Below are 26878 nucleotides of genomic sequence, written 5' to 3' on the forward strand. Positions count from 1 at the left end.
TCATGGCTTTGTGCAAGTAGAATTCTAACATTGCTTTTGACTGTCATGGATTCAGAGAAACGCAAAAATTTTGTAGACCATTTTCAAATCAGTAACCTTCCTGGCACTGCAAAGGGAAGGTCATCGTTCACAAATTTTTTGCAACTGCAAACTAAATGTAATTTTGTGTTATCGTTTTGTCAACTTTGTTATATATGTATTTTACTATGGCCTAGCAATCTGGTCCATTTTACATTGAGCTTCACTTGAAAGTCACCACCTGCACAAAAACAGAAAAGACCACACATCGAGATGACTGCCCATTTATGGACCGAAGGGTAAGTTGTACTGGACGGGGGTCAAAACAACAGAAGCCATGCAGCAAGAATTTAAGGATTCAAATGTTAGCAATGAAAGAATAATAGGGTCCAAGAGTGAGTGCCAGGAATGAGGACCACTGTGCTACAGGAATAACAATAAACAATAAAACAATATATGATAATTTAAAAAAGAGAGAAAATAAAAGGGCTAAAAGCAATTAAAAACAATAAACAGTAAAACAACAGAAGCCAGGGACCGAACGAGGACAAAGTAGTAAAGAAGGATGGCTACGTAACACAACAGCGTTGCTATAAAAAAACACTTTACAGGTACCAAGTGTGGTACTGAAGCCACAGGGCATTGTAGTACACCTGGCAGTGCCAAGGTATACCTCTGACCCTTCGGTACAGAGATGGAACCAAATACAGAAGGATTTACATAACTGTGATAAGGAATGTTTGTGTGCCGAAGGCTCAAGTGATACCCTTAATTCAACCAACCCTGTTTCTGGAGATCTACCCTCCTGTATGTTTTCACTCCAACCATTACAAAACACACCTCATTCAACAGCTAGAGATCTTATTGAGCTGCCAATTAGTAGAATCAGGTATGCCAAAATTGGGTTAAACTCAAAATCTGCAGGACAGTAGAACTTCAGGAACAGTGTTGGGCAGTACCTGCTATTTCATCTAAACAGGCCACTAACTTTGGAAAAACCTTACACAGATTATGTTCTCTGTTGATTTTAAGTGCTAAGTATCCGGAACAGCAAATGACACTGATGTAGGGGTCATTCACATAATAAAGGCTGACTTAACATTTATAACTTCTTTCATTTATACGGTCACATTACTCTGAGGTTATGTGTACAAAACAAAGTGTTTACTTAAATTGATGGGGCGATTTTATGTCCTGGTGATGCATGGATTTCTTGAACAGTAGTATGTAATCAAGTGCAGACTGCATAATGCTAAATCACTGGGCTTGTACAATTTGTGACTGAAAGGTACAATAGGTCATTTTGGACTTTTGGACTAACGGTCAATAGAATAGCAGCAACAAACACGCTCAAACCACAACACTGTTCATCCCTCGCCCTTCTCTGTAAATGAGCTGAAGTTGAAACGGCATTGGCTGTGGCAATTAGAAGCAATTTCCAACCAATGAGTTTGAATTATTGTACAGTTATACAATGTTTTGGTACAGAGTGTTGGGCCGTCAACAGTAGTGACAATGATAGGAAGAGATTCACAATGGGCTTGTAACAATGTTTTAACACAAAAATCCTACCTATTGTACCTTTAAACTTAAATAAATAAAGTCGAAATGCAAAAGGCTGTGCAATTTGGTTAGTAAAGAAGTTGCAGCTCCAGCTGCAGCTCATTGGCCACTTGCAGTATAATTGTCGAGTTTTGATGAATGCGTCAGTTCAATAATCTACATTACATTACATTAATGGCATTTGGCAGACGCTCTTATCCAGAGCGACGTACAACAAAGTGCATACCCATCCCCAAGGATAAGTGCACTGAAAGACCCTAGAGGGGAGTGCAATTTCAACTGCTACCTGCACAACAAAGATAAGGACCAGGGCCTATTTGATCAATTAATTATTTTTTTAATTTTTAAATCATAGTACCGCAACACGCAAATGTATGAACAATGTATGAACCGTTTACCTATCCAAACAATGCTTACCTAGCCAAATAAAACATCGTAATACACAAGTAAATATCGCAGGTAAAGACAACAATTAAGCTTTACAGGGAGGTAGGGAGGGACGGGGAAATGCGTAGCTTGAAGAGGTGCGAATACACCTTTTAATTCATTCAGACTTTCTACTGCACGACCTCTTCAACTAATTGGTTGTTTATCCCTTTTCCTAAAGCCAAAAATCAACTGTGCTGTTTGCAATAAAGGGATTGAGTCCGGCCTCGACATTCACTGCGTTACGCAACTGCAAGTAAATCAGGTACACCAGCTCTCCTGGCACACTACTCTCAGTGGTTTTGCAGACGATCACCAACAGAAATATCCCAAACTGGGTTCCTTGTGAATGTTTATTCTTCAGGTACAGAACAGGCTTTGTTGTTCTTTAACAGATCTATTTTTTCCTCATTTCAGTTCATGGAAGAGCGGAGGAAAGTGTGCCCAATTTACGTCTTAGGGGGAGGCAGTGTAAACTCACTGAAGAAACTGGAAAAACCACCTGCTGAGTGTCTTGGGTGCTTCTGAATGTCCCGGCGAGTTTGGGCTGTCCGATCCCCAAATTCAGTGCAATGAAGGCTCTGTGACAGTTTCATGTCTGAAATACTGTGCTGTATTCTATTCCCTCCTTTGGCAGAATGTACTCAAATTGCTTTATTTGTATAGCACCTTTCATACAGAATGCTGCTGAAAGTGCTTAGCAGGACTAATGAAACCAAGGAAGACATAAAATAACACAATGATAATAGTCGAATATACAAATTAAAATAATAAAACTAAATTAAAAGGGAATCAAATAAAATCTTTTCAAAATACCTGCTTGCATGCAGTGATTACACATCTATTCCATGTAGAAACTCTGTTTCACAGATACTCTGTGCAATATGTGATGCCCACTAAAATGTGATCACATTAGTGATGTTATTTTTGCGAGCTTATAATTTTATTTTACAGGTAAAATCTGTCTATTTGTTTCACGATAATGATTTTACCTAAATTGCCTGTAATAGGAATTGCACGACACCAGATGACATGGTTGAGTCTCGGTATTGGACTTGGCGAGGGCTCGCCATAACTTTGAGAGACTTCGTGAATACAGGTCATGTCTAACTGACTCTTCATTTTTGTGACTGTTTTCCAGGTTAGTAAAGTGTCACAAGCACCATGTATTGTGTAATTCAGTTTTATAAAATCAGTATAGAGTTTGATTTACGTTTGTCAGATTGGTGAATGTCCAGTTTGTCTAGTTTGGTGTAAATTAGCTAATGTAGGCTAACTAAGATGCGAGAAGTTAGCTAACGTTAGCCAGTAATGTTATGAATGCTCCGAACGCTAGCTAACTATATAACTTATTTGAATTAATTTTACCGTTACTAAGCAAAGTTAACGTTAGCCCTACGTTCGTTTCCTGTGAAATTTGGAAAGTTAGCGAACATTGCTTGTTTTCGGTAATGTTAGCTACCAAGGGCATATGCTCATATTCGTTTGGATATCAATTCAGTTACTGATGTAAAGTTAGCCCAGATTGGCACTGCCGCTATTCTAGCTAACATTAACGTACTCTGTTATCCAATTAACGTTATGTGCCGGGATTCAGCACTCGGTGCTGATAGCTTTGTATCCTGTCCTGTAAATGGCTCCACGTATCCCATTCCTTTTAATTTTATATTTTTGGCTGGCTCAATAGTTTCACGTTTAATGAAATGGTTCAATTGTTTAAACTGTACAATAATATGCAAGTTAATTATTCATCACTGTGATGCATGTCCGAGGATACTGGGAAGTATGTAAAGTGCATTGAGGATGCTGATGCAGAATATAAACACATGTTTAGGAATGACCATTTATTTTGAGTGTCTATAAACAAGATATAAATGTCTAGTGAATAGAGATATGGAAAGTGTATGGGGAAGATACTGTTTTTGATAGTGACCATTGTATTTTGAGTGTTCTATGAACAAGATATAAATGTCAAAGAGACAGACAATGGTTATATCTGTACAGCAGTACAAGTAACTATTAAAGGGACAGTGCAGGCAGGGGTGCTCATTTTAATACTTGTGATAATTGTAATAATTGTGATAATTGTAAATAAAGATAACTTTGAGAGACTTCGTGAAAACAGGTCACATCTAACTGACATTTTTGTGACTGTTTTCCAGATATTTAAAAATATCACTGTCTATGCGTACCACGCCCGGTACGTGTAACAAATACAGAACATAAACATGCACACAAAATAAATAAATAGAAAATTGATGACCGCTGTCCATGCATAACTGATTTCAGACAGAACAACTGCATGATTGCTGGAACTCGTGGGCGAGTCCAATGCATCACGCCTGTAATTAGTACAGGGGACCTGTACGAATGGACTTATATTTCAGATGGGCCATGTTTAACCCTCTGCTTGTACGTCCTGCATATTCTGCAAAACATCCCTAAGAATAACACAATCACTTAACATTTGCCCCTGCCCGGTGGAGATTGTTTCTGATGTCACAGACGGATTAAGAGCGGTACAGATGTGTTCAGTGAAGAGAAATGTGGCAGATAAAATCAAGTGTTTCTGTGAGGAATCCAAATTGGAAATTGTTTAGAAGATGTTTCCTTTCAAAGTAGTAGTTTTGTTGTATGGTAACAATAAATCCAGCACCTTTGAAAGAACATGCAAAATGCTGATGGGTCTGTAATTATTGACACTAACTGGACATCACTGGATTTAAAAACTGGAGAAATTTCACAAGTAGCACAGTTAGTTTATGAAAGTACAGATTCTCAGCATTCAAAATGATGTGTCACTGCAATCTGAAAGTATATGAAGTTGATTGTTGGTACATCTAACACTTTTCTGAGAAAACAGCTCTCAAACATTTGCAAAGATTCACGTCTCGGGCTGGCGAACCTAAAGGGCGTGAAGAGTCTCTGGTTAACCCAACCCCTAACCACTCCCTCAATAGAGTATCTGTCAACAAGGACCCATGTCCTACATTCCTTTTAGTGAAAACACAATTTTGTATGGACCTTGAACAGAATTACCACAATCTAAACACTAGACATCCGAGAGACGGACGCACTTGAAAGAGACATTTGAGACACAAAGCAGAGTGACCAGTCCAACACTGAGAGGAAGATGTGTCGCTCATTGCTCTTCCTGCTGCTCATCGCTGGAGCTCTGCTGATCTCTACTGAGGGTCAGCAGGATTATCACAAACTCACTGGTATATACAAGGCTGCTGTTGACAAGGCAATTCAACACTGCAATGAAAAATCCTCAAAGCATGTTAATTTCCTTGGCTTCCTTCCTGATTCAGAGGTATGGATTTCTGGTCTTAATCTCTCTGTTAAAGTCAGTTTTGTGGTGCTGATCTCTGTTAAAGTAAGTGCCTTGTTAATCTGAAGGCGATTAAGATTTTATATTGAGTGTTTAGAGTGTAAATATTTGTGTTTCCCTTTTAAAGTCCTGCTGTTTATCATACTTTATTTACAGTATATGTCAAGGGCAATCTGATCCTGACTGGTAATAAACAGATCAAATCAATTTTGAAAAGTTGTTTTGCTAACTGTTACACCACGTGAAAAACATTCATATACAGCTACATTATTTCCATTTTCAGATTGCACTTTCAACTAATCATCTGTCCAAAATATATTTAAATTGCATAATAAGTTCTTGACAGTGAGCTGTAAAAATGTAAAAATACTGTAACTTTGAAGGAATTATGCAGAGTGAACAGAACCCCCCCCCCCCCCAGAAATACATGCTCTGTCATGGCTTTGTGCAAGTAGTATTCTAACATTGCTTTTGACTTTCATGGATTCAGAAAAAATCTGGTCCATTTTACATTGAGCTTCACTTGAAAGTCACCACCTGCCCAAAAACAGAAAAGACCACGCACCGAGATGACTGCCCATTTATGGACCGAAGGGTAAGTTGTACTGGACGGGGGTCAAAACAACAGAAGCCATGCAGCAAGAATTTAAGGATTCAAAGGTTAGCAATCAAAGAATAATAGGGTCCAAGAGTGAGAGCCAGGAATGAGGACCACTGTGCTACAGGAATAACCCCACAACAACGTTGCTATAAAATATTAGCACTTTACATGTACCAAGTGTGGTACTGAAGCCACAGGGCATTGTAGTACACCTGGCAGTGCCATGGTATACCTCTGACCCTTCGGAACATATATGGAACCAAATACAGAAGGATTTACATAACTGTGATAAGGAATGTTTGTGTGCCGAAGGCTTAAGTGACACCCTTAATTCACCCAAACCTGTTTCTGGAGATCTACCCTCCTATATGTTTTCACTCCAACCCTAACAAAGCACACCTCATTGAACAGCTAGAGATCTTATTGAGCTGCCAATTAGTAGAATCAGGTATGCCAAAATTGGGTTAAACTCAAAATCTGCAGGACAGTAGAACAGTGTTGGGCAGTACCTGCTATTTCATCTAAACAGGCCACTAACTTTGGAAAAACCTTACACAGATTATGTTCTCTGTAGATTTTAAGTGCTAAGTATCCGGAACAGCAAATGACAGTGATGTAGGGGTCATTCACATAATAAAGGCTGACTTAACATTCATAACTTCTTTCATTTATACGGTCACATTACTCTGAGGTTATGTGTACAAAACAAAGTGTTTACTTAAATTGATGGGGCAATTTTATGTCCTGGTGATGCATGGAATTCTTGAACAGTAGTATGTAATCGAGTGCAGACTGCATAATGCTAAATCACTGGGTTTGTACAATTTGTGACTTAAAGGTACAATAGGTCATTTTGGACTTCTAACGGTCAATAGAATAGCAGCAACAAACACGCTCAAACCACAACACTGTTTATCCCTCGCCCTTCTCTGCAAATGCGCTGAAGTTGAAACGCCATTGGCTGTGGCAATTGGAAGCAATTTCCAACCAAAGACCTTGAATTATTGTACAGTTATACAATGTTTTGGTACAGAGTGTCGGGCCGTCAACAGTAGTGACAATGATAGGAAGAGATTCACAATGGGCTTGTAACAATGTTTTAACACAAAAATCTTACCTATTGTACCTTTAAACTGAAATAAAGTCGAAATGCAAAAGGCTGTGCAATTTGGTTAGTAGAGAAGTTGCAGCTCCAGCTGCAGCTCATTGGCCACTTGCAGTATAATTGTCTAGTTTTGATGAATGCGTCAGTTCAATAATCTACATTACATTACATTAATGGCATTTGGCAGACGCTCTTATCCAGAGCAACGTACAACAAAGTGCAAAGTGCATACCCATCCCCAAGGATAAGTGCACTGAAAGACCCTAGAGGGAAGTGCAATTTCAACTGCTACCTGCACAACAAAGATAAGGACCAGGGTCTATTTGATCAATTAATTAATTTTTTTATTTTTAAATCATAGTACCGCAACACGCAAATGTATGAACAATGTATGAACCGTTTACCTATCCAAACAATGCTTACCTAGCCAAATAAAACATCGTAATACACAAGTAAATATCGCAGGTAAAGACAACAATTAAGCTTTACAGGGAGGTAGGGAGGGACGGGGAAATGCGTAGCTTGAAGAGGTGCGAATACACCTTTTAATTCATTCAGACTTTCTACTGCACGACCTCTTCAACTAATTGGTTGTTTATCCCTTTTCCTAAAGCCAAAAATCAACTGTGCTGTTTGCAATAAAGGGATTGAGTCCGGCCTCGACATTCACTGCGTTACGCAACTGCAAGTAAATCAGGTACACCAGCTCTCCTGGCACACTACTCTCAGTGGTTTTGCAGACGATCACCAACAGAAATATCCCAAACTGGGTTCCTTGTGAATGTTTATTCTTCAGGTACAGAACAGGCTTTGTTGTTCTTTAACAGATCTATTTTTTCCTCATTTCAGTTCATGGAAGAGCGGAGGAAAGTGTGCCCAATTTACGTCTTAGGGGGAGGCAGTGTAAACTCACTGAAGAAACTGGAAAAACCACCTGCTGAGTGTCTTGGGTGCTTCTGAATGTCCCGGCGAGTTTGGGCTGTCCGATCCCCAAATTCAGTGCAATGAAGGCTCTGTGACAGTTTCATGTCTGAAATACTGTGCTGTATTCTATTCCCTCCTTTGGCAGAATGTAGATTTTTACAGGTAAAATCTGTCTATTTGTTTCACGATAATGATTTTACCTAAATTGCCTGTAATAGGAATTGCACGACACCAGATGACATGGTTGAGTCTCGGTATTGGACTTGGCGAGGGCTCGCCATAACTTTGAGAGACTTCGTGAAAACAGGTCATGTCTAACTGACTCTTCATTTTTGTGACTGTTTTCCAGGTTAGTAAAGTGTCACAAGCACCATGTATTGTGTAATTCAGTTTTATAAAATCAGTATAGAGTTTGATTTACGTTTGTCAGATTGGTGAATGTCCAGTTTGTCTAGTTTGGTGTAAATTAGCTAATGTAGGCTAACTAAGATGCGAGAAGTTAGCTAACGTTAGCCAGTAATGTTATGAATGCTCCGAACGCTAGCTAACTATATAACTTATTTGAATGAATTTTACCGTTACTAAGCAAAGTTAACGTTAGCCCTACGTTAGTTTCCTGTGAAATTTGGAAAGTTAGCGAACATTGCTTGTTTTCGGTAATGTTAGCTACCAAGGGCCTATGCTCATATTCGTTTGGATATCAATTCAGTTACTGATGTAAAGTTAGCCCAGATTAGTACTGCCGCTTTTCTAGCTAACATTAACGTACTCTGTTCTCCAATTAACGTTATGTGCCGTTGTTGTAGAGACAACGGGATTCAGCACTCGGCGCTGTGATAGCTTTGTATCCTGTCCTGTAAATGGCTCTACGTATCCCATTCCTTTTAATTTTATATTTTTGGCTGGCTCAATAGTTTCAAGTTTAATGAAACGGTTCAATTGTTTAAACTATAGAATAATATGCAAGTTAATTCATAACTGTGATGCATGTCCGAGGATACTGGGAAGTATGTAAAGTGCATTGAGGATGCTGATGCAGAATATAAACACATGTTTAGGAATGACCATTTATTTTGAGTGTCTATAAACAAGATATAAATGTCTAGTGAATAGAGATATGGAAAGTGTATGGGGAAGATATTGTTTTTGATAGTGACCATTGTATTTTGAGTGTTCTATGAACAAGATATAAATGTCTAGAGACAGAGACAATGGTTATATCTGTACAGCAGTACAAGTGACTCTATTAAAGGGACAGTGCAGGCAGGGGTGATAATTGTAATACTTGTGATAATTGTAATAATTGTAATAATTGTGATAATTGTAAATAAAGATAACTTTGAGAGACTTCGTGAAAACAGGTCACATCTAACTGACTTCATTTTTGTGACTGTTTTCCAGATATTTAAAAATATCACTGTCTATGCGTACCACGCCCGGTACGTGTAACAAATACAGAACATAAACATGCACACAAAATAAGTAAACAGAAAATTGATGACCGCTGTCCACGCATAACTGATTTCCGACAGAACAACTGCATGATTGCTGGAACTCGTGGGCGAGTCCAATGCATCATGCCTGTAATTAGTACAGGGGACCTGTATGAATGGCCCTATATTTCAGATGGGCCATGTTTAACCCTCTGCTTGTACGTCCTGCATATTCTGCAAAACATCCCTAAGAATAACACAATCACTTAACATTTGCCCCTGCCCAGTGGAGATTGTTTGTGTTGTCACAGACTGATGTTTTGGGGGTTTTCTTCACAGCTCCCACAATGTTTCTGTCATCAACTGCTGTTGTTTTCCTTGGTCGACCTGTTCGATGTCTGTTGCTCAATATGCCGGCGGTTTCATTTTTTCAGGACAGTCCAAGTTGTTGTACGAGCTATCCCCAATGCTTGTGCAATGGCTCTAATCAATTTTCCCCTCTTTTCTAAGATAAAAAAACAGCTCTCTGGTCTTCATGTTGGTTTATCTTTTCTAACACAAATCGTTGTAGGCAAAACCCAAGACTAAAATCAAGAGTAGATATTTAGAATTGTTTGTTGTTTAACCAAGCAATCTAACAGGACACATCTGGGAAACAAGAAACACCTGCCAGTCACATGTTCCAATACTTTTGCTTACCTAAAATATGGTTTAAATTGTTGAACAAATCAAGATAAAAATACCAGGAAATAAAAGCTGAAATTCAAATCGGTCATCTCATGTATACATTTTGACCTCAAACTCAGTTGTCTTCAGTGTGTAGGAAAAACAAAGGAACTGACCTTGCTGTTCCAATACTTTTGGAGGGGTCCGTATTTCAAACGAATTTGCTTAATTGAACTGCAGTGCTTGATAAAAGAACATCAATGAGCGATAAGAACGCAATACCGCCATCTAGTGGTGGGGCTGGGCCCCACCGACCCCTAATGTGGAGACGTCACTGGTTTCTTTAAGAGAAAAGCTGCCATAACAACAAACTAAGGTAAACGGTATGTATTATCCACAGTACGCTTAAACTGACACTTCCTCCTTCCTCGTTAGGTTCTGAGAGCACTGTTTTCTGTTTTGATTTCACCGCTACCGGTACTTTAACGAATCATCTTTTTATCTAAACAAACTTCAACCACTACATTTCAAATTTGACAGGCGACTTACAGGAAGCTTGAAATCGTAATCACGATCATTATTCGATTCCAAAAATAGCTTGAACGCACAATTGACTAAAAAATAAGAACATAAATGATCATTCATAGCCTTGACCAAGCTGCTCACGGAAGCTGCTTGTACATTTACAGGATCCTGGTATTCTTTGTTTCTGCAAAAACTCGTTTTTCAGCATCGACTGCAACCCATGGTCTACTAAACACGCAGAAGAATTTAAAACAACTTGGAATCCAAGCAGAAAACACACACTGGAACCACGCTCTGTTATCACCTGCCGTTTGGAGAATGATGTGGTGATTTCATGTGAACAGCAGAGGGCGCCAACACTTTTTCAGAGCAGTAACATTGCAATCTATGGCACCGAATGTGTATGGCTCTTCGTCTCACTTCATCGCCACTGAACTATCATATACAGTGAGCTCTAAAAATAGATAAAAGTTTTAAGGCTGCATATTATAAACAACACAAAGAATAATCTATATGTTATGTTCAAACATATGGGAAAATTATATACTTTTATTTCAATAGATTTACTCTCAAAACATGGAAATGTTTTTTTTACATAAAGTTATCTTTTTCATCTTCAAAAAACCGTAGCTGTCAAAATTATTGGCACCCCTACAAACTATTGTAAATAAAATCAAACGAAGTGAAATTGGTAATACAATTGCCTTCATTTTGTTAATCATCGTCTAAAGCAGGGGTTACCAACACGGTGCCTGCAGGCACCAGGTCGCCCCCAAGGACCACATGAGTCGCCCGCAGGCCTGTTCTAAAAATAGCACAACTCACTAGTGAGCTGCATCTAAAATTTAATGTTATTCTGTTGCTATTTTTTTTTAAATCACGCTTGCATTTATCTAGATTTAAAAATGACAATATCTTAAAAATATGTTTATTATACATGAAGTTTAGATAAGTTAAGGTGATCTACTCTAGTTCAAAGGTCAGTATTGTGCGCGTGACAAAACAAACTGGTAGCCCTTAGTATGACTCAGTACCCATGAAGTAGCTCTCAGTTTCAAAAAGGTTGGTGACCCCTGGTCTAAAGGAACTATATTGTGTCATTCCATTACTGTTTCACTGTAAGTATAAAAATGACAACGACATGAGAGAGGTTTACTACCCATCATCAGCAGGAAAAAAGTGCTGTCGAAGTCAGCTAATGGGTACGAAAGAATACATGAATGGTTAAATATACCACTTAGCACTGTAGGCGGCAATAATATAAAATGTAAAACGTATGGAATGGTTGCAAACTTGCCAGGGAGAGGACTCATTGTCAATGTACATTGTCCAAAAGGATGGTGAGGCAGACAGTGAGGAAGGCCACGAAGCACCCAAGGAATGGCAGAGATTGGTTCCATCTTCGGTTCACCACGTCTAAAAAAGAACCGCAAAATGCCACCTCCATACCGGCAAACTCTTTGGAACGGAGGCACGAAGACAGCCCTTACTCAGCACAATAAACAATGCCAAGTTTGCCAAACCTCTTTGGAATTAAGACTGGAAAAGAGTACTATGGTCCGATTAAGACAACGGATGGATGGATGGCACAGTGAAGTGAAATTCTATTTCTCGTTGACAGTTTTTTGTCAGCTGCTGACACAATATAATTGATCCTTTTCTAAACCTTAGACGGTATGTGTTTTTTTTTTTTTCATGCATGGTCTAGAGACCTGATCCATTTTACATCGGGCTTCACTTGAAAAAAACCCCAAACATCGAGATGACTGCCAGTTCATGGAGCGAAGGGTAAGTTGGAATGAAAAACCAACAGAAGGTACGCAGCAAGAATCCACATGGTCTAATGCCAACAATCAAACACTTTTGAATATTGCCCACATCACAGGTGTCAAACATCCAGTCCTGGAGGGCAGCAGTGTTCTCTGGCTTTTGGGGAGTTCTCAGCACTCAGCATGTTGCATGTACAGCGTTAATTGGTGAATTAACCCACACCTTGCACCTCAAAGCCTTAATTATAGGAGGATTGAAAGGAAGCCACAGACCCTTACAGATATTGTTGCCCCATGGGAATGTAGCTGCACACTCCCACTTCACTTGACTCTAGACCAGACAGAATTCATCAACATCCATACCCAGTGGCCATTTCAAGGGCTACGCTCGTAACGCTTTACAGGTAGTGAGTGTGGTATTGAGAGCAACAGGCACCTGGCAGTGCCCAAGCATACCTCTAAGGTAGGGGTGTCAAACTCCAGTCCTGGGGTGCTGCAGCACGAGAGATGCAAATTTTTAGTCTTTCATTGGCTAAAGAGTCCACACACCTTGTTCTCAAGGCCTTAATTGGCTGCTGATTGAAAGGAAACCACAAATACCAGCAGACAATATGGCCCTCCTTTTGGACTGGAGTTTGACACCCCTGCTTTAAGGCCTTGTGAATATGGAACCAAACACAGAAGTATTTACATACAGTATCTGTGATGTTGTAGAATGTTTGGATGCTGAAAGCAGAGTAAAACACTGAAGTGGATTCACCCTAAACAACTCGCCGAGTCACTGAATGGGTAGCCAACCATTTCATCCAAACAGACAAGGATAGGAAAAGAATTGGACACTGATAGTGAGGTCATTCTCATAATTAAGGTTGATTATACACAAAGTCATATTTCTTACATTGCATGTGTTTATCGTACACCTGTCACTTATATACATTACTCTGAAGTTATGTGTACAAAATTACATTACATTATTGGCATTTGGCAGACGCTCTTGTAGGGACTACAACTTCCACATTCCCACAGGAAAATTCTGCGACGTCCACCACGAATGACGTCTAACTTGGTTCAGCCAATCCCGTAATGGCGGGAGCAATAAACGGTCCCGTATAAGAGCAAGACACGTTCTTGGGATCTCTCTTCTGGCTCTTCTGCTTTTTCTGCCTCTTCTGCTTCTTCTCTTCGACGCACCCCTTTTGGCCAGTCGCTTCAGCTCATCTGCTCCGAGACTCGGACAGAGGCTGAATGCTGCACAGCGCACTACCAGGCCTACGGACACACCCAGTTACCTTGCGGTAACTACGTGGCCTATAGTGAGTGGAAATTGTTGTACGCGGAACGCTACATCAGTTTACCCCAATAAAGCCCAACAACGAAACAGCAACGAACTTTTACACCTGGAAAAGGACCAGCGGATCAGACGACAACGCGCTGCTAAGACGGGAACACCCCAGCCTGCGCATCTCTCCCGGACACCATTCACAGCACCATCGCCGCTTCTACAAGGACAGCATGTCTTTTGGATCCAGCAATGCGTATGGACTCAGTAAGAAAACAAACATTCAGGCATAGCCAGTGTTTAGTTTAGTCTTAACTGTTTTTGTGAATCTGTGTTTCAATATTTACCATCCAACCATTGTAATGTGTTTGGTTAGCTACATATATATGTACGTGAATTGATTCGCCGTCTTTTGCGCATATATAGAGTAAAACTACGCAAGTAGTCCCTTCTCACAGCTAACTCTAACTCATTACCACACCCAGAACTCTAGCGACACGCGCGCTTGCGCGCGCCACACACACGCACACACACATACCAAACTAAATTTCCTTACTAACTTCCCGTTAGTTTATCTGTTATGTGTTTGTATGTTTGTTTAATAAATATATTTTAGTAAACCCCGGTGTCCGTTTTGGAATCGCATAGACATGAGAGCCGAGTTAAAGCAGTCTTTCGAAGAACTTCCAACCTTCAGGTTATCGGTATGTTCAATCATTAATATTGGTTATTTTAATTAATTGAAATACTATATTTGTGGTTGGATATTTCTGATAACAGTAATTTTATGAGACTGATTACTTTTCGCAGTTATACTGCAACACAACGTTTAACTGGCGCCCCGGTTTCGTAGAGAGTAAAATCCCTGCGTTATTTGGCGGCCCGTGCAAGGACCCTACATAATTTGGAGTCCCGTGCGAGGACCCCTACATATTTTGGTGCCCCGTGTGAGGACCCTACATAATTTGGAGTCCCGTGCGAGGACCACTACATATTTTGGCGCCCCGTGTGAGGAAGACTAGCTTTGGCTCAAATTTCATGTCTTGTGACTTCATAACGAATTCCCCATCCTAATTTGGAGCTCTGCGTGAGAAAGACGAGCTTTGGCTCATGTCACGTGCCTCCAGAACGAATTCTCGGCATTCTTTCTCAGCTAAATTGCCACCAGTGCAATTTTTTGAAAATACCGCTAGATGTCACCCTTGTACCATTTTTGAAAGCCTGCATGAGCCGCTTTCTCAATATACTGCCCCCTCGTGTAACATTGTGGCATTACATTCGTAATCTTACACGGTAGTTTGTTGATTGGCATTTACCTTCCGGTATAATACGTATTATCAATAATAGTATTATTAGCCGCACTGTATTATTAATTATAATTACTTGGTCAAAGTAATTTTAATAATTAATTGAATTTTACATTTAAATCCAAATTTAATTGTAATTTCAACCAATCACATTCTGGTATTTAGGATTAATGTGATCAGCATCACAGTTCCTATTTTACGGTCTGAATATCCGCCATATGTTCGGTCATTTTGCTGTTGTTGCATTGCAGTACCGCTAGTGCAACTCGAGTCCCTGTGTGATGCTATAGCTACCTTGTACTATAGTTAGAGAATATTCAAAGAGCGTTTTAAATTCTTTATCCTTCATCACAACTTGTATGTTGGATTGTGATTTTGGTGAACAATTCATTGCCAACTTTTAGGAGCTCAAGGCCCTTGTGAAATAGTTAACTTCAAGAGTACCCTCTTAAGTTACTGATTCAGCTTTTAGCTTTATTTGGCGTGAGATATGGAACCCATATCTATTGATGAGTACCTTTCCTTTTTAGCCCAAGGTTTAGCACCTGGCTACGTAGCTTTCCTGAATCAGATGAACCTCACTGATTGTAGGAAAGAAATGTTCTCCTTAATCAACGAGAAAGGTCACTCCCCCACCCAGTCAAAAGACCCAATTCTAAGTTGTCTGGTCTTGAATTTTGCCAGACAGATTAGTCTTGCTCTTCAGAGCAACAAAAACTTAGAATCAGAGATGGCATACCTCAAAGGACAACACACCAGTGTTTTACTTGAGCTTCAAACTGTTGGCAAGAAAGCAGTACAATACTTGCGTGATCTGCATTCAGCCGAATCAGATCTTTGTTCCTACAGAGAGGAATTATTTCAGTTGAAGAGTGGATGCCACAAGCTACCACATCCACTCTCTTCTGTAAGCCTGCTTTCTCAGGCTTGCCCATCTCCTGCTTCCTCCTTACACCACAAGGCAGGGGAAGGGGGGTCACAAATTGATTCGGGTTTGTCAGATCCCGGTTCCACAACTTGCTCTGATGGACACTCGTCAGTCTCCTCAGATTGCAGTGCTGTTGACCACCCATGCAATGGTTTGCCCACCTCTTCCCTGGAGAGGGAAAGGGGGGACTCCATCCCAACGGTGGTCCATCTCCGCAAGGGAGAAACAGTCAGGCAAGTACAGGACTGCACCTTCCATGCCCACCCCTCTCGTGAGGAGGTCAGGGAACCCTCCCGTGGACACGGTAGAGGAGATCTAACGTTATTAATTGGGCACACAAAAAGCAACGCTAATCCCGCTAGCTTTCCCTTTATAACTGAGAGGATAGGTGACAGCTCTGTACAGTACACTGACAGCGACAATTCATCTTCTGCCAACCATTGTGAGAATGACAGTTTTGTAGCTCCACCCTCTAAACCAAACCGAGGACGTCGAGCTCCGCATGAAACGCATTCACATTCAAATGTGATTTCAGGCTCTCCTTCTCCAAACAGGCAGACTAGTGCAACTTCACATGGTCTTCGCTTTGAGGAGCTAGAGGCCATGGCGAAGTATGTCCACACATTTGACCCCAAGGACTCTGAATTTAACATTCAGAGTTACTTGAGAGAAGTTGACTACTGTCTCTCGGATCTGCCCAGGGCAACCGATCGAGAAAAGGTACGTCTTGTATGGAAAACCTCTACCAGAGAGATCCATACATTTATGGAACAACTTCCACCACAGGTTCGTTCCAGCTATCCCAAGGTTTGTGAAGCGTTGGTAGCTGAGTACCTGCCACGGTTTGATCAGGCCACAGCCATGATCAAATCTGTGGAGGTTAAACATAGCCGTACAGAACGACCAAAAGACTTTTACCAACGACTTAAACATGCATTTTTCCAGGGCAGAAACGGACCAGGCTTAGATGAAGATCAAGCCTTCAAATCCCTTTTTGTGCACAACCTGCACCCCTGCGTCCGAACTCATGTTTCACTGTTTTCAAGGGGCCAACACTCAGCCCTTGAATTAAGAAATGAAGCCCAAATGGTCTGGGACACTTTCAGGATTGTGCCCAGGAACGAGGTATTGGAAACAGCTAAGCACGTTGTTCCAACCAAGCCCGCCGGCACTTCCCAAGTGGCCCCATTAAAGTCTAATGGCTCAAAACAACGGCATGTGAGTAAGTTCCCGGTTAAGAGCCACCGTGGTCGCTTCTCACACTCTGATTCCAGCCGGAATTGGAGAGAAGACCGACCCGGTAGGCCCAAGCCTCAGAGTCACCAGCATGACTCTGATAGGGAAGATACCTTGTCTGAAGAGAGCTTCTTCAGTTCCTCTGAGGACAACTAAAGCCTCTAACCTTTGTTCAGTAGTGTGTATGCCTTGAGTAACCACTCCAAAGAGCTATCTGGTCTTGTTCAACCTCCATCAAAAGACTGAATAAGACTGATCTATAGCCGTGGTCTCCTCACAGGCAGACTCCCAGCTGAAGCTTTGACCACTTTCTTTTGCACACCTTTCCTACCAAAGGGGGGTGGCAAAATAAACAGGTAGTTTATAGCAGCCACTTAGATTTGCATGTAGCAGCAGCAAACGCAGATCGCAAGTAGGTGCTGTAGAATCAAATCCGACACCTGTTATAACTCATAAACGTTCATTGCTTCTTTCTATACCTACTGAACCATCGTAAAGTATTGCATGTAGAAACTACAGTGTAATCTTTACAAGTATATTGCCACACCCCAGTGTGCCTTACTCCACCTCTTCCCCAAGCAAGACAAGACCACTTGTGAGCTTACCACATCATTTAGAAATGAGACCACCTCTCCATTTCCTTCCTGATGACACAGCCATAAGGTTAAGCTTGGATACAGAAAGCTGCCCTAATTTGAAAATGCCCCCACATATTTCAGATGACAACCCTCATCAGCAACCTGACTGTAGGGACTAGAACAATTGGTCAGTCTGAACAAGACTTCCAAAAAGGCTACAGCCTCTCCATCCTAGACCCCTACATCATCTGAACATTTTCATGGCTGGGTCATTCCTGTTGGTGCTCCACCTTCTGGACACCATCCAATAACTAACCAAACACCTGAACTAACAAAACGACTAACCCTTTCACCAAGGTTTCTCATGTTTTGTGACAATGTATTCACTGTTCGACCTTAGTGTTTCACATTGTTTGTATCATGTGTTTTAGACCAGTTTAGTTAATTGTTGATAAATGCCTGGATGTTTGTCAGTCAATTGTGAACTGTGTTACCGACCCAATGTACTTGACCTGTGGACTGTGAACTGACTTTTGTGCTCTCGAGGAACACTGGCTTCAGCCGCATCCTGAGACCACAGGGGGGATGTAGGGACTACAACTTCCACATTCCCACAGGAAAATTCTGCGACGTCCACCACGAATGACGTCTAACTTGGTTCAGCCAATCCCGTAATGGCGGGAGCAATAAACGGTCCCGTATAAGAGCAAGACACGTTCTTGGGATCTCTCTTCTGGCTCTTCTGCTTTTTCTGCCTCTTCTGCTTCTTCTCTTCGACGCACCCCTTTTGGCCAGTCGCTTCAGCTCATCTGCTCCGAGACTCGGACAGAGGCTGAATGCTGCACAGCGCACTACCAGGCCTACGGACACACCCAGTTACCTTGCGGTAACTACGTGGCCTATAGTGAGTGGAAATTGTTGTACGCGGAACGCTACATCAGTTTACCCCAATAAAGCCCAACAACGAAACAGCAACGAACTTTTACACCTGGAAAAGGACCAGCGGATCAGACGACAACGCGCTGCTAAGACGGGAACACCCCAGCCTGCGCATCTCTCCCGGACACCATTCACAGCACCATCGCCGCTTCTACAAGGACAGCATGTCTTTTGGATCCAGCAATGCGTATGGACTCAGTAAGAAAACAAACATTCAGGCATAGCCAGTGTTTAGTTTAGTCTTAACTGTTTTTGTGAATCTGTGTTTCAATATTTACCATCCAACCATTGTAATGTGTTTGGTTAGCTACATATATATGTACGTGAATTGATTCGCCGTCTTTTGCGCATATATAGAGTAAAACTACGCAAGTAGTCCCTTCTCACAGCTAACTCTAACTCATTACCACACCCAGAACTCTAGCGACACGCGCGCTTGCGCGCGCCACACACACGCACACACACATACCAAACTAAATTTCCTTACTAACTTCCCGTTAGTTTATCTGTTATGTGTTTGTATGTTTGTTTAATAAATATATTTTAGTAAACCCCGGTGTCCGTTTTGGAATCGCATAGACATGAGAGCCGAGTTAAAGCAGTCTTTCGAAGAACTTCCAACCTTCAGGTTATCGGTATGTTCAATCATTAATATTGGTTATTTTAATTAATTGAAATACTATATTTGTGGTTGGATATTTCTGATAACAGTAATTTTATGAGACTGATTACTTTTCGCAGTTATACTGCAACACAACGTTTAACTGGCGCCCCGGTTTCGTAGAGAGTAAAATCCCTGCGTTATTTGGCGGCCCGTGCAAGGACCCTACATAATTTGGAGTCCCGTGCGAGGACCCCTACACTCTTATCAAGAGCGACATACAGTTGATTAGACTAAGCAGGAGACAATCCTCCCCTGGAGCAGTGCAGGGTTAAGGGCCTTGCTCAAGGGCCCAACGGCTGTGCGGCTGTGCGGATCTTATTGTGGCTACACCGGGATAAGAACCACCGACCTTGCGTGTCCCAGTCATTTACCTTAACCACTACGCTACAGGCCGCCCTTTAAGAAAGTGTTACTCTGGAGTTAAGTGTTTCATTTAACACTGACATTGATGAAGCGATATTTCATAAACTGATGAGTGTTGGTGGGTTTTTTGCAACTGCAGTCTGCAAGAGAGTTTAGATTGCATCATGCTTCACCAGAGGATTTGTACAAATTGTGACTCCAACATTGAAGACAAACGGGCAAGCAGAGCTAAAGCATGTCCACCCTCAAAAAGCTGTAATGAAGTTACTGTCCCAAATCTCCTGTCCCAGCTCATCAGCGACTTCCACTACCCCTTCCACTAATTGGGTGTTTCTTTCGTTTTCCTAAAGCCACGTATCAACTGCGCTGTTTGCAACAACCAACGGATCGGCCTCTTCATCCACTGCGCTCCGCAACAGAAAGTAAAGCAGGTACACCAGCTCTCCTGGCACACTATTCGGTCTCATCAGGCCCTGTAGTTCTATAGCTAACCTTTTTTATTTTTATTTTTTTTCAGTTTGAAGAATTTCAGAAAAATGAGTGCATTGGACACAAAGTACTAGCTGCTGAACCGACAGCACCCAGACCAGAAATTTCAGCACCGCCACCAGAAATAACCCCTCAAGGACCACCCACAGGACCTCCAGGACCTCCTGAACCTCTAGAAGCATGATGGCTCTGTGGTGGTTTAATGTCATCTGAAATACTGTGCTACCTTCCCTTTGCCTGAATGTACTCTACTAGGGCTGCTTATTTTCAGTGATTAAATGCTTTTCACAATGATTGGTGGAAGCTGGTCAAACCAGCAAAAAGTTTCGGATACACATCTTAAACCAGCTTGACCGGCATAGGCTGGTTTAAGCTAGAATACAATTAGCTTAAACCAGCAGACAATTTGCTTAGAAATACGCTCACTGAGCACTTTATTAGGAACACCTGCACAGAGACTTATTCAGGTGCTTCTCTAATCAGCCAATCGTGTGGCAGCGGTGCAATGCATAAAATCATGCAGATATGGGTCAGGAGCTTCAGCTAATGTTCACATCAACCATAAAAACGGGGGAAGAATGTGATCTAAGAGACTTTGATTGTGGAATGATTGTTGGTGCCAGACAGGGTGGTTTGAGTATCTCAGAAACTGCTGATCTCCTGGAATTTTCATGCACGGCAGTCTGTATAGTTTGCCGGGGAATGGTGCAAACATCCAGTGAGCAGCAGTTCTGTGGGCAGAAACACACTCTTGTTAATAAGAGAGGTCCGAGGAGAATGGCCAGACAGGAAGGTGACAGTACCAGAAATAACCACAAATTACAACAGTGTTATGCAGAAGAGCATCTCTGAACACACAACATGTCGACCACTAGGTGGACAGGCTACAGGAGCAGAAGACTTAAGTCTAAAAAATAAGCCTAATAAATACATAAAGTGCTTACTGAGTGGAAATAAAAACAAGAAAATATGGCACACTAGCATAGCCTTACATCAACAAAAATGTTCATACCTTGACCAGGAACAGAAAGCTGATCACACAACCAGGTTGTAAATTCACACAATCAATATACTATTGATGTATCTTAGAAAAAAAGGGCTATTTGGCTGTTAGAACTTCTTCATGGAGCCCTCTATCAAGGGTATGAAGTGTGAAAACAACCAGACAAAGAACAATTTTACCTGCTAAAGAACCCTTCAACTAGATAGGAGATAGGGTTCTTGTATGAAACACCAGACAGATTCGGACCCCTCATGGTACAGGCAACTCTGAGAGACACCACAGTCAGTGTCAGGAGGTGGATTAATGTTTACCCTTTAGGAAAGATACTGCAGGGCCCCACACCAGAGTGACTAGTCCAACACTGAGAGGAAGATGTGTCGCTCATTGCTCTTCCTGCTGCTCATCGCTGGAGCTCTGCTGATCTCTACTGAGGGTCAGCAGGATTATCACACGCTCACTGGTATATACAAGGACGCTGTTGACAAGGCAATTCAATACTGCAATGAAAGATCCTCAAAGCATCTCAATTTCCTTGGCTTCCTTCGTAATACCGAGGTATGGACAGAATAAGCTTTGCGTGTTAATCTTTCTACTAAAGTGCTGTAACTACCTTGCCAATTCCAAGAGTAGGTTTAGTGCAGACTTCTATTTTGGTATTTTTCAAATATTGTTTTCCTTTAATGTCCTGTTCATTTATATGACTGTTATTCAGGGCCTGATTGACAATAACGTCAGCCAATAGGTCAGAGTTCACTTGTGTTTTGAAAAGGAAAGGGAGTTAAACTGTCAAACCAAGTCAAGCCTTCATGCACTGCTAAATGTATAGAATACTTCTGCAGAAATGTAAAGGAAGACTGGTTATTCAGAGTGAACAGTACAAATTCTTTTTTTCAGCTTCTTAAAAGGTAATAGGTAAGATTTGTCTCAACTTCCTATTGTTGAAAAAGGCTCACTCACATGTTGACTCACCATCAGCCTGTGTTTAGTCCTTTAATTTGGGTTTCAAAATATACAATTGATGGCCTGACACTCCGTACCAAAACATTGTATAACTGTACAATAATTCAAGCTCATTGGTTGAAAATTGGTTTGAATTGTCACAGGCAACATCAGCACCTTTGCAGAGAAGGGAGAGGGATAAACAGTGATGTGGTTTGAAGGGGTTTGTTGCTGCTATTCCTCTCTTGACCATTAGAAGTCCAAAATTACCTATTGTACCTTTAATCTGAAAGATTCTTCTAAAACAATTGAGACGGGTGTGTGGGAGTAGGACCCAAAATGCACGATTCAGACACAGATGTGATGAAGTCCCGTCAGGACTTTATTAAGGGATTGTCCAATGAGCGTAGTCGAAAATAAGCAAAGTTCATACAGAAAATCCAGCCAAAATCAAAGTACAGTACCATGGGAGAAGGCAGTCTCGAAATCGGTACACCATGCAAAAAGTCCAGTCACCAGGAAAGCTGTCAGCGGGGGAGTAGTGCAGACGGACAGTAGGCAGGCTCGGGGTCGAAGGCGGTGCAAGAGTTAAGACCGAAGTCCGCTCCGCGGGGAAAAAGCACAAAGACAGCAGGCAAGAGTTTGTGGTACAGGCAGGCAATGGTCAACAAAACAGAAATCAATGACTTCGGTCAGTAAACAGGCTTGGATCGTAACAGGTAATCAATGGCTTGGAAACCCACTCAACAGTGCACTGACAAACAGGAGGCAACAATTCTGCAAAGACATGACATGAACACTGAGCTTATATGCAGGTGTAGACAGGTGCAGACAATTAGCTTGAGAGTAGCAGGTGTGGAGGATCGAACAGGATAATTAGTAATCGTTAGTAATAAACCTATCCTGCCCTAGTGTTAGGAAATTAGTCAATGACATGCACAAGAAACATAAGGGAAACATGAACACATGGTTAGAATGTTAGTATTACCCAATCCTGATCTAACGTTAGTAGATTAATAAGTAGACACGGGAAAATTAAACAATTAGGGAAGCAAGGGAGAGAGAGAAAGCATGAACGCAAGGTTTACGGAAAGACTATAAGTAATAAGGGATTTGTCCAAAATGAGACTGGGGGCGCCCCAGGAACTATTTGCAAATCAGTAGCCCTGCTGGCACAGTAAAGTGACATTCTATTTCTTGTGTACAGATTTTTGCCAACTGCTGACACAATGTAACTGTCTCATCTTTTTGTAAACCTTGTTATGTGTTCTTTATTCATGGTCTAGAGATCTGATCCATTTTACATTGAGCTTCACTTGAAAGTCACCACCTGCACAAAAACAGGAAAGACCACACATCGAGATGACTGCCCATTTATGAACCGAAGGGTAAGTTGTACTGGACAGGTGGTCAAAACAACAGAAGCCACACAGCAAGAATGTAAGGGTTCAAATGTTAGCAATCAAAGAATAATAGGGTCCAAGAGTGAGAGCCACGAATGAGGACCACTGTGCTACAGGAATAACCCCACAACAGCGTTGCTATAAAAACATTAGCACTTTACAGGTACCAAGTGTGGTACTGGAGCCACAGGGCATTGTAGTACACCTGTCAGTGCCAAAGTATACCTCTGACCCTTCGGTACAGAGATGGAACCAAATACAGAAGGATTTACATAACTGTGATATGGAATGTTTGTGTGCCGAAGGCTTAAGTAACACCCTTAATTCACCCAACCCTGTTCCTGGAGATCTACCCTCCTGTATGTTTTCACTCCAACCCTAACAAAGCACACCTCATTGAACAGCTAGAGATCTTATTGAGGTGCCAATTAGTTGAATCAGGTATGCCAAAATTGGGTTAAACTCAAAATCTGCAGGACAGTAGAACTCCAGGAACAGTGTTGGGCAGTCCTGGCCTAGCAGATGAAAAGGCTTTACCTGCCATTTCATCTAAACAGGCCACTAACTTTGGAAAAAACCTGACACAGATTATGTTCTCTGTAGATTTTAAGTGCTAAGTATCCGGAACAGCAAATGACACTGATGTAGGGGTCATTCACATCATAAAGGCTGACTTAACATTCATAACTTCTTTCATTTATATGGTCACATTACTCTGAGGTTATGTGTACAAAACAAAGTGTTTACTTAAATTGATGGGGCAATTTTATGTCCTGGTGATTTTTCAAAGGGATGCATGGATTTCTTTTCTGTAAATGCGCTGAAGTTGAAACGTCATTGGCTGTGGCAATTAGAAGCAATTTCCAACCAATGAGCTTGAATTATTGTACAGTTATACAATGTTTTGGTACAGAGTGTTGGGCCATCAACAGTAGTGACAATGATAGGAAGAGATTCACAATGGGCTTGTAACAATGTTTTAACACAAAAATCTTACTTATTGTACCTTTAAACTTAAATAAATAAAGTCCAAATGCAAAAGGCTGTGCAATTTGGTTAGTAAAGAAGTTGCAGCTCCAGCTGCAGCTCATTGGCCACTTGCAGTATAATTGTCGAGTTTTGATGAATGCGTCAGATGAATAATCTGCATTATATTACATTAATGGCATTTGGCAGACGATCTTATCCAGAGCGACATACAACAAAAGTGCAAAGTGCATACCCATACCCAAGGATAAGTGCGCTGAAAGACCCTAGAGGGAAGTACAATTTCAACTGCTACCTGCACAACAAAGATAAGGACCAGGGCCTATTTGATCAATTCATTAATTTTTTTATTTTTAAATCATAGTACCGCAACACGCAAATGTATGAACAATGTATGAACCGTTTACCTAGCCAAACAATGCTTACCTAGCCAAATAAAACATCGTAATACACAAGTAAATATCACAGGTAAAGACAACAATTAAGGTTTACAGGGAGGTAGGGAGGGACAGGGAAATGTGTAGCTTGAAGAGGTGCGAATACACCTTTTAATTCATTCAGACTTTCTATTGCACTACCCCTTGTACTAATTGGTTGTTTATCCCTTTTCCTAAAGCCAAAAATCAACTGTGCTGTTTGCAATAACGGGATTAAGTCCGGCCCCGGCATTCACTGCGTTACGCAACTGCAACTAAATCAGGTACACCAGCTCTCCTGGCACACTCTCAGTGGTTTTGCAGACGATCACCAAAACTGTGTTCCTTGTGAATGTTTATTCTTCAGGTACAGAACAGGCTTTGTTGTTCTTTAACAGATCTATTTTTTCCTCATTTCAGTTCATGGAAGAGCGGAAGAAAGTGTGCCCAATTTACCTCTTAGGGGGAGGCAGTGTAAACACACTGAAGAAACAGGAAAAACCACCTGCTGAGTGTCTAGGGTGCTTCTGAATGTCCCGGCGAGTTTGGGCAGTCCGATCCCCAAATTCAGTGCAATGAAGGCTCTGTGACAGTTTCATGTCTGAAATACTGTGCTGTATTCTATTCCCTCCTTTGGCAGAATGTACTCAAATTGCTTTATTTTTATAGCACCTTTCATACAGAATGCTGCTGAAAGTGCTTAGCAGGACTAATGAAACCAAGGAAGACAGAGAATAACACAATGATAATAGTCGATTATACAAATTAAAATAATAAAACTAGATTAAAATAAATTAAATAAAATCTTTTCAAAAGACCTGCTTGCATGCAGTGATTACACATCTATTCCATGTAGAAAATTTGACTGTTGGAACTTGGACTGTTGAAGGTTTGACTGTTGGAACTTCAAATATGTACAGATTACAGTGTTTACCACAGGAAGTAAATCTTCTGATTTGGGGGGGCAAGCAAACACATTTTTGTTTTTCTGAAGGAGGGAAACAAATTTTTACTTGCTCAAGTCATTCATGAATTTTTGTTACTCTGTGCAATATGTGATGCCCACTAAAATGTGATCACATTAGTGATGTTATTTTTGCTAGCTTATAATTTTATTTTACAGGTAAAATCTGTCTATTTGTTTCACGATAATGATTTTACCTCAATTGCCTGTAATAGCAATTGCACGACACCAGATGACATGGTTGAGTCTAGGTATTGGACTTGGCGAGGGCTCACCATAACTTTGAGAGACTTCGTGAAAACAGGTCACGTCTAACTGACTCTTCATTTTTGTGACTGTTTTCCAGGTTAGTAAAGTGTCACAAGCACCATGTATTGTGTAATTCAGTTTTATAAAATCAGTATAGAGTTTGATTTACGTTTGTCAGATTGGTGAATGTCCAGTTTGTCTAGTTTGGTGTGAATTAGCTAATGTAGGCTAACTAAGATGTGAGAAGTTAGCTAACGTTAGCCAGTAATGTTATGAATGCTCCGAACGCTAGCTAACTATATGACTTATTTGAATTAATTTTACTGTTACTAAGCAAAGTTAACGTTAGCCCTACGTTAGTTTCCTGTGAAAGTTAGCGAACATTGCTTGTTTTCGGTAATGTTAGCTACCAAGGGCATATGCTCATATTCGTTTGGATATCAATTCAGTTACTGATGTAAAGTTAGCCCAGATTGGCACTGCCGCTTTTCGAGCTAACATTAACGTACTCTTCTCCAATTAACGTTATGTGCCGGGATTCAGCACTCGGTGCTGATAGCTTTGTATCCTGTCCTGTAAATGGCTCCACGTATCCCATTCCTTTTAATTTTATATTTTTGGCTGGCTCAATAGTTTCAAGTTTAATGAAACGGTTCAATTGTTTAAACTATAGAATAATATGCAAGTTAATTATTCATAACTGTGATGCATATCCGAGGATACTGGGAAGTATGTAAAGTGCATTGAGGATGCTGATGCAGAATATAAAC

The 26878-nt window shown here is 41.0% G+C and overlaps 2 long non-coding RNA genes across 2 annotated transcripts; both read left to right on the plus strand.

The window, feature by feature from the left end:
- The first annotated feature begins 213 nt into the window (after positions 1-213).
- LOC133137353 (uncharacterized) lies at positions 214-4133 on the plus strand. The gene is made up of 3 exons (XR_009709597.1): positions 214-317; positions 2189-2272; positions 2425-4133. It is a non-coding gene; the product is annotated as an uncharacterized LOC133137353 (long non-coding RNA).
- A 15876-nt stretch (positions 4134-20009) lies between these two features.
- On the plus strand, positions 20010-20441 carry LOC133136533 (uncharacterized). The gene is made up of 2 exons (XR_009709538.1): positions 20010-20089; positions 20176-20441. It is a non-coding gene; the product is annotated as an uncharacterized LOC133136533 (long non-coding RNA).
- The last annotated feature ends 6437 nt before the right edge of the window (positions 20442-26878 follow it).

This window comes from Conger conger, chromosome 9 (genome assembly GCF_963514075.1).
Source record: "Conger conger chromosome 9, fConCon1.1, whole genome shotgun sequence".
Lineage (NCBI taxonomy): Eukaryota > Metazoa > Chordata > Actinopteri > Anguilliformes > Congridae > Conger > Conger conger.